At 38.0% G+C, this 13,953-nt stretch overlaps 1 protein-coding gene across 7 annotated transcripts in view; it reads left to right on the forward strand.

The window, feature by feature from the left end:
• AKAP13 (A-kinase anchoring protein 13) overlaps positions 1–13,953 on the forward strand; it is a 405,703-nt gene that overhangs the window by 163,348 nt on the left and 228,402 nt on the right. The gene's annotated exons all lie outside the window — the stretch shown is intronic.

Here is a 13,953-nt window from a genome sequence, read left to right on the forward strand (position 1 = left end):
TTATTAAGTTCCTGGTGGCAAAAGCAAACAATAAAATGATTAGTAACAGATTTCTTAATAACTGTGAGAAAAAGACTTAATACCCGTGAGGAAGATCTTCCATACAGGCCTCACTTGTCCCAACTTAAATTATAGTTCATGGTTGGGTGAGTGCTTAATCACTATTGCTCTTTTAATTTTAATATAATTAAGGGAAGGTATTTACTTACTAAGAATTCATTACTTCTGATAAAGTAGTGACTACATCTTGGCCTTTCCCAGCATCTGAACATATTGATTTAGATTTCAGGATGAGCTTTCTTTTTAAATTGACTATGTTTCAAAGTTAACAATTGACAAATTTCCATCAGAATACTAAAGAGGGCACATTTGAAGGTGGGGGGGGGGTCCCCTAAAAAAAGATGATGCCATTTTAACTGTTTTCTTTTAAAGAATAAATGGATTTTATTCTTAGCAAAACATTTTTCTTACCAGCATTTTTAGTTAACACTGATCCTGCTTTTTTGGTATGTATAGATGGTGTAAAAAAATTATTATCTTATGAAGCACTTTTTTTTTTTTTTAATGATGTAAAGCACTTAGGTTTATTTTTTCATTGTTTTTTTAAAATTAACTCTTTTTTATTAAATTAACTATCAACTATATAAAAAAATTAAAAAAAAAACATACAATAAAAAAACATTTCAAACAAACCATAACAAGGGAGTAAGAAAAAGTCAACTAACCTAAAATAACTACTTTACTTTCAACATGTTCCTACTCTACCCCAAGAAAATAGCCTAATATAGTAACATTTCTGTGAACTTGTTCCTGCCACACCCACCAGAAGTTAACAAACCATAGTCATTCCTGGGCATTCCCAGAACATTAAATTTCCCACGATAGCTTATCTGTTCTTATTGGGTTATTGTTCCCCCTTCATTATTTGCTCTCTATCGCTAGTTCCTCTACATTCTGCGTTATAAAACATTTATTTTACATTTTTCAGTGTTCACATTAGTGGTAGCACGTAATATTTCTCTTTTTGTGCCTGGCTTATTTCACTCAACATTATGTCTTCAAGGTTCATCCATGCTGTCAAATGTTTGAAGACATTGTTCCTTCTTACTGCTGCGTAGTAGTCCATCATGTGTATATACCACATTTTATTTATCCACTCATCTGTTGAAGGACATTTGGGTTGTTTCCATCTCTTGGCAATTGTGAATAATGCTGCTATGAACATTGGTGTGCAGATATCTGTTCGTGTCACTGCTTTCCGATCTTCCGGGTATATACCGAGAAGTGCAATTGTTGGATTGAAGGGTAACTCTGTATGTAGTTTTCTAAGGAACTGACAGACTGACTTCCAGAGTGGCTGAACCATTATAGAGTCCCACCAATAATGAATAAGAATTCCAATTTCTCCACATCCTCTCCAGCATTTATAGTTTCATGTTTGTTTCATGGCAGCCATTCTAATTGGTGTGAGATGGTATCTCATTGTGGTTTTAATTTGCATCTCTCTAATAGCTAGTGAAGCTGAACATTTTTTCATGTGTTTTTTGGCCATTTGTATTTCCCCTTCAGACAACTGTCTTTTCATATCTTTTGCTCATTTTATAATTGGGCTGTCTGTACTATTCTCATTGAGTTGTAGGATTTCTTTATATATGCAAGATATCAGTCTTTTGTCAGATACATGGCTTCCAAAAATTTTTTCCCATTGAGTTGGCTGCCTTTTCACCATTTTGAGAAATCCCTTTGAGGTACAGAAACTTCTAAGCTTAAGGAATTCCCATTTATCTACTTTTTCTTTTGTTGCTTGTGCTTTGGGTGTAAGGTCTAAGAAGTGAACTCCTAATACAAGGTCTTGAAGATGTTTCCCTACATTATCTCCTAGGAGTTTTATGGTACTGTCTTTTATATTGAGGTGTTTGATCCACTTTCAGATAATTTTTGTGTAGGGTGTGAGGTAGGGGTCCTCTTTCATTCTTTTGAATACGGATATCCAACTCTCCTGGCCCTGTTTGTTGAAAAGACTGTTATGTTCCAGTTCAGTGGCTTTGGGGGCCTTATCAAAGATCAGTCAGCCATAGATCTGGAGGTCTGTCTCCAAATCCTCAATTCGATTCCACTGATCAATATGTCTATTTTTGTGCCAGTACCATGCTGTTTTGACTACTGTGGCTTTATAATAAGCTTCAAAGTCAGGGAGTGTAAGTCCTCCCACTTCGTTTTTCTTTTTTAGAGTGTTTTTAGAAATTCAAGGCATGTTCCCTTTCCAAATAAATTTGATACCTAGCTTTTCCAAGTCTGCAAATTAGTTTGTTAGAATTTTGATTGGGATTGTATTAAATATGTAGATGAGTTTGGGTAGAATTGACATCTTAATGACATTTAGCCGTCTTATTCATGAACATGGAATATTTTCCATCTTTTAAGGTCCTATTCTATTTCTTTTAGTAGAACTATGTAGTTTTCTTTGTATAGGTCTTTTACAACTTTGGTTAAGTTTATTCCTAGGTACTTGATTTTTTTTTTTTTTTTTTTTTTTTGAATCTTCATTCTATTGAGATATATTCACATACCACGCAGTCATACAAAACAAATCGTACATTCAATTATTCACAGTACCATTACATAGTTGTACATTCATCACCTAAACCAATACCTGACACCTTCATTAGCACACACACAAAAATAACAAGAATAATAATTAAAGTGAAAAAGAGGAATTAAAGTAAAAAAGAGCACCTGGTGCCTTTGTCTGTTTGTTTGTTTGTTTGTTTCCTTCCCCTATTTTTCTACTCATCCATCCATAAATTAGATAGAGGGGAGTGTGGTCCTTATGGCTTTCCCAATCCCATTGTTACCCCTCATAAGCTACATTTTTATACAATTGTCTTCGAAACTCATGGGTTCTGGGTTGTAGTTTGATAGTTTCAGGTATCCATCACCAGCTACCCCAATTCATTAGAACCAAAAAAGGATTGTCTAAATTGTGCGTAAGAGTGCCCACCAGAGTGACCTCTCGGCTCCTTTTGGAATCTCTCTGCCACTGAAGCTTATTTCATTTCCTTTCACATCCCCCTTTTGGTCAAGAAGATGTTCTCCATCCCCACGATGCCAGGTCTACATTCCTCCCTGGGAGTCATATTCCACGTTGCCAGGGAGTTTCACTCCCCTGGGTGTTTGATTCCACGTATGGGGAGGGCAGTGATTTCACCTTTCAAGTTGGCTTAGCTAGAGAGAGAGGGCCACATCTGAGCAACAAAGAGGCATTTGGGAGGAGGCTCTTAGGCACAATTATAGGGAGGCCTAGCCTCTCCTTTGCAGCAAGTCTTCCCAAGGGTAAATCCTGTGGTAGAGGGCTCAACCCATCAAACCACCAGTCCCCTATGTCTGTGGTCATTTTAGCAACCATCAAGGTGGGGTAGGCCAGTACCCCTGCATTCTCCACAGGCTCCTCAAGGGGGCTCTACATATTTTTTTCCTTGTTTTTTTTCTTTTTTAACTTTTTTTTTTTAAATCAACTGCATGAAAAATAAAATAAATAATTTTTAAAAAAAAACATACAATAAAAGAACATTTCAGAGAGACCATAACAAGGGAGTAAGAAAAAGACAACTAACCTAAGATAACTACTTTACTTCCAGCATGTTCCTACTCTACCCCAAGAAAGTTACCTAATATAGCAACATTTCTGTAAACTTGTTGCTACTATACCCATCAGAAGTTAACAGACCATAGTCATTCCTGGGCATTCCCAGAACGTTAAATTTACCCACAATAGCTTATCTGCTCTTCTTGGATTATTGTTCCCCCTTCCTTAATTGCTCTCTATTGCTAGTTCCCCTACCTTCTACATTATAAACCATTTGTTTTGCATTTTTCTAAGTTCACATTAGTGGTAGCATATAATATTTCTATTTTTGTGCCTGGCTTATTTCGCTCAGCATTATGTCTTCAAGGTTCATCCCTGTTGTCATACGTTTCACAAGATCGTTCCTTCTTACTGCTGTGTAGTATTCCATCATGTGTATATACCACATTTTATTTATCCACTCATCTGTTGAAGGACATTTGGGTTGTTTCCATCTCTTGGCAATTGTGAATAATGCTGCTATGAACATTGATGTGCAGATATCTGTTCGTGTCACTGCTTTCTGATCTTCCGGGTATATACTGAGAAGTGCAATTGCTGGATCGAACGGTAATTCTATATCTAGTTTTCTAAGGAACTGACAGACTGACTTCCAGAGTGGCAGAACCATTATATATTCCCACGAACAATGAATAAGAGTCCCAATTTCTCCACATCCCCTCCAGCATTTGTAGTTTCCTGTTTGTTTAATGGCAGCCATTCTAATTGGTGTGAGATGGTATCTCATTGTGGTCTTACTTTGCATGTCTCTAATAGCTAGTGAAGCTGAACATTTTTTCATGTGTTTCTTGGCCATTTGTATTTCCTCTTCAGAGAACTGTCTTTTCATATCTTTTGCCCGTTTTATAATTGGGCTGTCTGTACTATTGTCATTGAGTTGTAGGATTTCCTTATATATATATGCAAGATATCAGTCTTTTGTCAGATACATGGTTTCCAAAAACTTTTTCCCATTGAGTTGGCTGCCTCTTTACCTTTTTGAGAAATTCCTTTGAGGTACAGAAACTTCTAAGCTTGAGGAATTCCCATTTATCTATTTTCTCTTTTGTTGCTTGTGCTTTGGGTGTAAAGTCTAGGAAGTGTCCGCCTAATACAAGGTCTTGAAGATGTTTTCCTACATTATTCTCTAGGAGTTTTATGGTACTTTCTTTTATATTGAGATCTTTGGTCCATTTTGAGTTAATTTTTGTGTAGGGGGTGAGGTAGGGGTCCTCTTTCATTCTTTTGGATATGGATATCCAACTCTCCCAGCCCCATTTGTTGAAAAGACCATTATGACCCAGTTCATTGACTTTGGGGGCCTTATCAAAGATCAGTCGGTCATAGATCTGGGGGTCTATCTCTGAATTCTCAATTCGATTCCATTGATCTCTATGTCTATCTTTGTGCCAGTACCGTGCTGTTTTGACAACTGTGTCTTTATAATAAGCTTCAAAGTCAGGGAGTGTAAGTTCTCCCACTTCGTTTTTCTTTTTTAGAGTGTCTTTAGCAATTCGAGGCATCTTCCCTTTCCAAATTGCCCTGCCTCTCGGTACTTGATTTTTTTAGTTGCTGATGAAAATGGTATCTTTTTCTTGAGTGTCCCTTCACTTTGTTCATTTCTAGCATTCAGAAACATTACTGACTTATGTGCATTAATCTTGTATCCCGCTACTTTGCTAAATTTGTTTATTAGCTCTAGTAGCTGTATCGTGAGTTTCTCAGGGTTTTCCAGATATAAGATCATACCATCTGCAAATAATGACAGTTTTACTTCTTCCTTTCCAATTTGGATGCCTTTTATTTCTTTGTCTTGCTGGATTGCCCTGGCTAGCACTTCTAGCACAATGTTGAATAACAGTTCTGACAGTGGGCATCCTTGTCTTGTTCCTGATCTTAGAGGGAAGGCTTTCAGTCTCTCACCATTGAGTACTATGCTGGCTGTGGGTTTTTCATATATGCTCTTTACCATACTGAGGAAGTTTCCTTCAATTCCTACCTTTTGAAGTGTTTTCATCGAAGAGGGATGTTGGATTTTGTCAAATGCTTTTTCAGCATCTATTGAGATGATCATTTGATTTTTCTTTTTTGATTTTTTAATATGTTATATGACACATTGATTGATTTTCTTATGATGAACCATCCTTGCATGCCTGGAATCAACCCCGCTTGGTCATGATGTATGATTTTTTTAATGTATCTTTGGATTCTAGTTGCGAGTATTTTGTTGGGAATTTTTGCATCTTATTCATTAGGGAGATTGGCCTGTAGTTTTCCTTTTTTACAGCATCTTTGCCTGGTTTTGGTATTAGATTGATGTTAGCTTCATAAAATGTGTTAGGTAGTATTCCATTTTCTTCAATGTTTTGAAAGAGTTTAAGTAAGATTGGTATCAGTTCTATTTGGAAAGTTTGGTAGAATTCCCCTGTGAAGCTATCTGGTCCTGGGCATTTATTTGTGGGAAGTTTTTTGATGACTGATTGGAAGTCGTTGCTTGTGATTGCTTTGTTGAGGTCTTCTATTTCTTCTCTGGTCAGTCTGGGTTGTTCATATGTTTCCAGGAAATTGTCCTTTTTCTCTACATTATCCAGTTTGTTGGCATGCAGTTGTTCATAGTATCCTCTTATAATTTTTTAAATTTCTTCAGGATCCTCAGTAATCTCACCTTTCTCATTCATTATTTTGTTTATATGAGTTTTCTCTCTTTGATTTTGTCAGTCTAGCTAGGGACTTGTCAGTCTTGTTGATCTTCTCAAAGAACCAACTTTTGGTGTTATTTATTCTCTCTAATGCTTTTTTATTCTCTATATCATTTATTTCTGCTTTAATCCTTGTTATTTCTTTTCTTTCACTTGGTTTAGGATTGGATTCCTGTTCATTTTCTAGCTTCTCCAGTTGCTCCATTAGTTCTTTGATTTTAGCTCTTTCTTCCTTTTTGATGTGTTTAGTGCCATAAATTTCCCCCTCAGTACCACTTTTGCTGCATCCCATAGGTTTTAATAGATTGTCTTTTCATTTTCATTCATCTCTATATATTTAGCAATTTCTCTTGCTATTTCTTCTTTAACCCACTGATTGTTTAGGAGTGTTTTGTTTAACCTCCAGGTATTTGTGACTTTTGTAAGTCTCTGATGGTTATTGACTTCTAATTGTATTCCACTGTGATCAGAGAATGTGTTTTGAATAACTTCAGTTTTTTTTAAATTTATTGAGGCTTGTTTTCTGTCCCAGCGTATGATCTATTCTGGAGAAAGGTCTGTGAGCACTAGAGAAGAATGTGTATTCTGTTGATTTGGGATGTAATGTTCTATGTATGTCTGTTAAATCCAATTCATTTATCAGATTTAGGTTTTCAGTTTTCTGATTGGTCTTCTGTCTGGTTGATCTATCTATAGGAGAAAATGGTGTGTTGAAATCTCCGACAATTACTGTGGAAACATGAATTGCTTCCTTGAGTTTTGCCAGTTTGTCTCTAATATATTTTGTGGTACCCTGATTGGGTGCATAAAGATTTATGATTGTGATTTCTTCTTGTTGAATTGCCCCTTTTATTAGTATGTAGTGGCCTCTCTGTCTCTCATAACATCCTTGCATTTAAAATCTATTTTATCTGAGATTAATATTGCTACTCCTGCTTTCTTTTGGCTGTAGCTTGCATGAAATTTGTTTTTCATCCTTTCACTTTCAATTTCTTCATGTCCCTGTGTCTTAGATTAGTCTCTTGTATGCAACATGTTGATGGTTCATATTTTTTGATCCATTCTGCCAATCTATATCTTTTAATTGGGGAGTTTAATCCATTTACATTCACCGTTATTGCTGTGAAGGCATTTCTTGAATCAGCCATCCTATCCTTTGGTTTATGTTTGTTAGATGGATTTTTTCCCTCTCTCTCTTAATGTCCTTTAACGTACCCATACTGAATCTCTTTAGTACTGAACCTTTCTCTATATCTCTCTCTCCTTTCTTTATTTCTCTGTCGGTAGGGTTCCCGTTAGTATCTGAAGTAGGGCAGGTCTCTTGTTAGCAAATTCTCTCAGCATTTGTTCGTGTGTGAAAAATTTAAACTCTCCCTCAAATTTGAAGGAGAGCTTTGCTGGATAGAGAATTCTTGGTTGGCAATTTTTCTCAGTCAGAATTTTAAATATGTCATGCCACTGCCTTCTTGCCTCCATGGTGGCTGCTGAGTAGTCACTACGTAGTCGTCTTCTGTTTCCTTTGTAAGTGGTGAATTGCTTTTCTCTTGCTGCTTTCAGAACTTGCTCCTTCTCCAGTATTTGACAGTCTGATAAGAATATGTCTCGGAGTGGGTTTATTTGGATTTATTCTATTTGGAGTTCGCTGAACATTTATGATTTGTGTATTTATGATGTTTAGAAGGTTTGGCAAGTTTTCTCCAACAGTTTCTTTAAATACTCTTCCTAGACCTTTACCCTTCTCTCCCCATTGTGGAACAGCAATGACTCTTCTATTTGGATGTCTTATATTATCTATTATATCCCTGAGGTTCGTTTTGATTTTTTTTCTATTTTTTCCCCGTTCTTTATTTCATTCTTTCATTTTCCATTCTGTTGTCCTCGAGGTCACTGATTTGCTGTTCAGCTTCCTGTAGTCTTGTACTGTGAGCATCCAGAATCTTTTTAATTTGGTCTGTAGTTTCTTTTATTTCCATAAGATCGTCTGTTTTTTTATTTACTCTTGCAGTATATTCTTTATGCTCTTCTAGGGTCTTCATGTCCTTTATATCCTGTGCCATGCTCTCGCTGTTTGTCTTTAGTTCTTTAATTGCTCCAAGTACTGTGTCTCCTCTGATGTTTTGATTTGGGTGTTTGAGTTTGGGTTTGGGTTATCCATATTGTCTGGTTTCTTCGTGTGCTTTAAAATTTTCTGTTGTTTTTAGCGTCTTGGCATTTGCTTAACTTGATAGAGTTCTTTTAGGATATGTATGCTGATTTAGACCCTTATCTCTAATTTGTCAGATCTGTAGCTTGGTGGAGTACACTTTCTCTAACTAACCAGCAGGTGGCATCTGCGAACTCTCTATTCCCCTGAAGCCAGTTCTCCCCAACTTTGTCTTTGTGGTGAGTGGGGATCTGAGTCTTGTGGGGGTCCTATTGGTGCACTAAGTTTGCGTGTGTAGTTGGTGCTGCCCGCCCTGAATGTGGGGCGTGTTTCTGAGTGGTTAGGGAGGGAAGGCAGCTTTAATAATCAAATCTCCTAGGTGCTCCTAGAGATTTAAAGCTGTTGCAATAGTGTAATCCTTCATTTCAGTCTTGCCACAGTTTGTCTCTGCTACTGACCCACAAGTCCTTGGTATTGGCATATGGTCCCTGGGACTTGCAGCTGGGTCCCTCTTCCAAGCCATGCCCTCCTTGGGCCTCTCTACATTTATTTCTTAACAAGCTGGATTTTCTTGAACCTTTACTATGGAAGCGTCCATACATTTTCCCATTACTATGATTTACAGGAGTCCATTCAACAGCTCAGATGATGAGTTCACTGTGGAGGATCCAGAGAAACTGGATCTCGCATACGTTACTGGTGGGAAGATAAAGTGGGACAGCCCCTCTGGGGTTGCCACACAGTCCCCTCAGAGCTCCGTGGCTGGTTACAGACCCTTCGGGACACACAGGACTGAGAGCAATGTCCCAACCTGCGGTGCTTCCACCACAGAATCTCTCCCACCTCCCATAAGAGAACACTGGGGGCAGTTCTGGGTGCCAAATGTGCCATGCCAGTGTCCTTATGTTCCAGTTCAAGGCAGTTCTGGAGCTCCTGGTGGTGAACCGGATCCGCAGCCCTCCCCAGGCGAAGCCTGTGAAAACTACTTGAAGCACTTGCAATATGTGCTTGCTGGTATTGGACCAGATAGCCAGTTTTTTTGCTACTGTGTGTGTTTTTTTTTTTTTTTTTTTTTTAAATTAATATCTGGTACCTACCAAATCCTGAGAATCGTCACATTAAAGAATTAAGTTTATGACAATTAAAAGCTCTGTTTATCCTTCTACTTTGAAAGAATGATTATGAAAAATATAGGATTTAAAGATTCCGGACAGTTCCTAGGAATATTGTTCTTCCTACCCCCAATTTTTGGAGCTGGAAAATAAAACAAGGAGTTTTCAGGATAGATACTGATTTCTCTTCCAAAGAGTATTAGGGAACTTTCTTTGTAACTTAAAGTTCAGTCATCTTTTTTTGTGATATATATTGTGTCAGAAAGACTTATCAGGACCTCAAAGTCTACCCTCTAGCAGGTGCCATCCAGTGTCACCCTGGCTACACATTTATTATGTGTTGATGAAGGTGAGATGTTGTTCCTCAATGAGGTAGAATCAGTCAGAGAAAAGAATGGAGGTAATTTGGAAAAGAAGGGAGGTAATTTGTATAAACTTATTCCTTCCTGAATTTAGAAGCACTTTAAGACCTAAATTTTGGTGTGTATGTGTATCAGTGTACACACACAAACTCACTACACACATGGAGCATGTAAGTAGAAAAAAGGATCTAGCTTGATCCTCAGTCACAAGCCCCATTAGAGTCCAACCACTTGGTGGAGAAAGAAGTGCCTGGCATCTTACACTCTCACTGGCAGGGCACTTGAATTAGGCTGGGCAGGCAGGCCCCAGTCTCCTTGATTTACAAACTCACTGTGCTTGTGTTACGGCCTGAAACTGTTAAGTTTGTACCAGATCCTTGAACATTGTCTGCAGCCTACCTCTCTGAACTCTAGTTCCCATTTCTTCCCTTGCCTTTGGTTCTAAAACCTTCCTGTATATCTCAGTATCCCCTCTTTCCCATCTACACCCATCTCTGCATATCCGTTTGGGTTTATAGACTCTTAGTTCCCTTGGTCTGCTGATCCCAGCCAGTTAGAGTGAACATCGGTCTCTGCTGCTCTCCTCTTAATTTGGTCTGAAACCTCAAAATCCATTCCTGACCTGTTTGCTTGTGTATTGTCTTCTCTATCATTTTCTCCTAATCAGCTCTTCTCCTCTTAAAGAATGGTCTTTCCCTCTCTTCATATTCTCTGTCATGCTTACAGGGCCTGGCAGCCCTTTCCCTTCCCCCATTGGCCTGAACGTGCTTCTGCTACCCATCTGAATTGAGGAAGGCTTCAAACTTGCCTAATCACAGCAGAGGGACAATTAAGAATCTTTGAAAGGCCCTCTTGTCCCATGGGCCAAATGAAGAGTGAGACAACATTTTAACATGTGAGCCTGTGATGTATATGTGTGCAAGGGTCCCAGTGAGGTTCCTAGTGGTGAATTAGAAACTATGTTAACTCTTTAAATGGAGGAGATCCCTGAGTGGACCCCACTGCTTTGGTCATCATGTGTGAAAATTTCTTTCTGTTTACCTGTCTTTTCCAGCACCTGTCATCTGTATTAGTTCAGTAACTTGTTGTGTTGTGTAGAGATAGGGACATTTTGGGGTTGAAGTTGAGTTTGAATTTCTTGTTTATACCATGGAGTTAATGTTTTTTTTTTCCTAACCTTTACTTTTTAAAATTACTTTTAAATTGTAGAATATAATATATATACATAAAACTGGTATCTTTCCAAGTGCAATTTAACAAATAGCAAATTTCAAAGATTTTCAGTATGTTACAATTCCACAATTTCAGTTATTTCCTTATTATGAAATATAACATATATGCAAAAGGTAATGTCTTTCAAAGTATGATTTAGCAAGTAGATGTATAGGAAATTTCCAATGTTATAAGTTATAGTACGATAGTTTCAGGTATTTCCTTATTGTGAAAGCTAACATATATACAAAAAGGTATAGCTTTCAAATTACAATTTAACAAGTAGCTATAGAACAAATTTCAAAGGACGCTATGGATTATAGTTCTGCCATTCAGTTCTTTCCTTCTAACTGGTCTAATTCCCTAGCAACTAAGAAAAAGAAAATTATATAAAGGTTCACTATTCATAGCCCTTTGGTAAATTCCATCTTGTCTGTTGCTACCCCTTCCTCTAATTTAATCTCTTTCCCGATCTTCAGGGATATCTAGGCAGCAACCACCCTAACCGGTTCATGTTGAAAAGGGATGTCAACTTTATGAGCAAAGGGGACACATCTAGTTGATGTTCTTGAAGAGGCTGTTGCCTCTGGATTTTGGGACTTAGCTGATATAGGAGCACTCTGAAGGATTTAAGTTTCTGACAAATAAACCTTGTGAGTGAAGCTTTTATAGAGTCTCAGAGATCAGAGATCCAGGAATTCTTTAAGGTTTGGGGACTACTGTTGACTTTGGGCTTATGATATTGTGGTCATTTGGCATATTTAGGTGAAGCTTGCATAGGAGTAACCTCCAGGACAACTTCTGACTCTATGAATTCTCTTAGCCACTAAAACCTTATTTTGTTGCCTTTCTTTTCTCCTTTTGGTCAAAAAGGCATTTTCAATCCCTCGATGCCAGGACCAGGCTTATTCCTGGAATCGATGTCCCACGTCTCCAGGAAGGCTCATTCATCCTGGGGGTCTTGTCCCACATCGGGGGGAGGGTGATCAATTCATTTGCAGAGTTAGAGAGAGAAGGTCCACATTTGAGCAACAAAAGAGGTTCTCTGGAGGTGACTCCTAGGCATAATTACAGGGGGTCTTACCCTCCTTTTTACAGCCATAAATTTCACCCAAGCAAGCCTCAGTATCAAGGGCTTGAATTATAAAGTAGGTGGTTCCTAAATTCACATAGCATATGTTATATCCATGATAATCCATCTATATCTCACATTATCATCACTTAGTTTTACAGTCCTCTTTATTCTCCATTTTAAACAATTCTCGTGACCCAAAACATCTCGTAGTTCTTGTCAGCCCTTAATTATTTGTCCCTAGTATTTGTGTAAGACTGTTATGGTGTTCCTGTTAACTATAGTCCTTAGTATGCAATGTGTACATTTTTCCCATGTACCCATCTGTTGTCAACTCTCTGTGCTAGTGTCATACCTTAGAGGTGTATCATGCAAGCACCTATGTATATTTGTGGTGCTGATCTGTGGGAAACATAACTTTATCAACAACCCCTTTCATTCCTATTCACCTTCAATACAGCTCTAATTCTTATAATGCCATTAACAAACATTCGTCACCCCATCCATACCTTTGAATTCACCATCAACATATCTGAACATATTAGATTATTATTCCCCCTCACTAACTACTGTCTATCAATATTCTTTTTTTAATTCAATTTTATTGAGATGTATTCATATGCCATGCAGTCACACAAAGCGTACAATCAGTTGTTCACAGTACCGTTATATAGATGTGCTTTCATCACGAAAATTAATTTTTGAACATTTTCATTACCACACACACAAAAACAATAAGAATAAAAATTAAAGTGAAAAAGAACAATTAAAGTAAAAAAGAACACTGGGTGCCCCCCCCCCCCCCCGTTTTTCTATTCATCCATCCATACACTGGGCAAAGGGGAGTATGATCCACATGACTTTCCCAATCACATTGTCACCCCTCATAAGCTACATTGTTATATAATTGTCTTCAAGATTCAAGGGTTCTGGGTTGTAGTTTGATAGTTTCAGGTATTTACTCTAAATATTCCAATTCATTAGAACCTAAAAAGGGTTGTCTATATCGTGCATTAACAGTGCCTACCAGAGTGACCTCTTGGCTCCTTTTGGAATCTCTTCACCACTGACACTTATTTCATTTCCTTTCACATCCCCCTTTTGGTCAAGAAGATGTTCTCCATCCCTTGATGCCAGGTCTAGATTCCTCTCCGGGAGTCATATTCTACATTGCCAGGGAGATTTACACCCCTGGGTGTCAGATCCCACATAGAGGGGAGGGCAGTGATTTCACCTGCCAAGTTGGCTTAGCTAGAGACAGGGAGCCACATCTGAGCAACAAAGAGGCATTCAGGAGAAGATACTTAGGCACAATTATAAGCAGACCTAGCCTCTCCTTTGCAGTAACAGTCTTCCCAAGGGCAAGTCCGGTGATAGAGGGCTCAGCCCATCAAACCGCCAGTCCTCAATGTCTGTGAGCACATCATTAAATGTCTGAACATATTAGATTATTATTCCCCCTCACTACCTACTGTCTATCATTAAGTCCCCCATATTCTTAGAAGACATTGATTTTACATTGTTCAGATAGTTCATAGAAGTGGTAACATACAGTATCTCTCCTTTTGTGTCTGAGATGTTTCACTCAGAATTTTATCTTCAAGGTTCATCCATGTTGCCATATGTTTCAAGACCTTATTACTTCTTACTGCTGCATAGTATTCCATCATATATATATACCACATTTTCTTTATCGACCCATCTGTTGAAGGACACATGGGTTGTTTC

The sequence above is a fragment of the Choloepus didactylus genome, chromosome 4, assembly GCF_015220235.1.
Source record: "Choloepus didactylus isolate mChoDid1 chromosome 4, mChoDid1.pri, whole genome shotgun sequence".
NCBI classification, from domain to species: domain Eukaryota; kingdom Metazoa; phylum Chordata; class Mammalia; order Pilosa; family Megalonychidae; genus Choloepus; species Choloepus didactylus.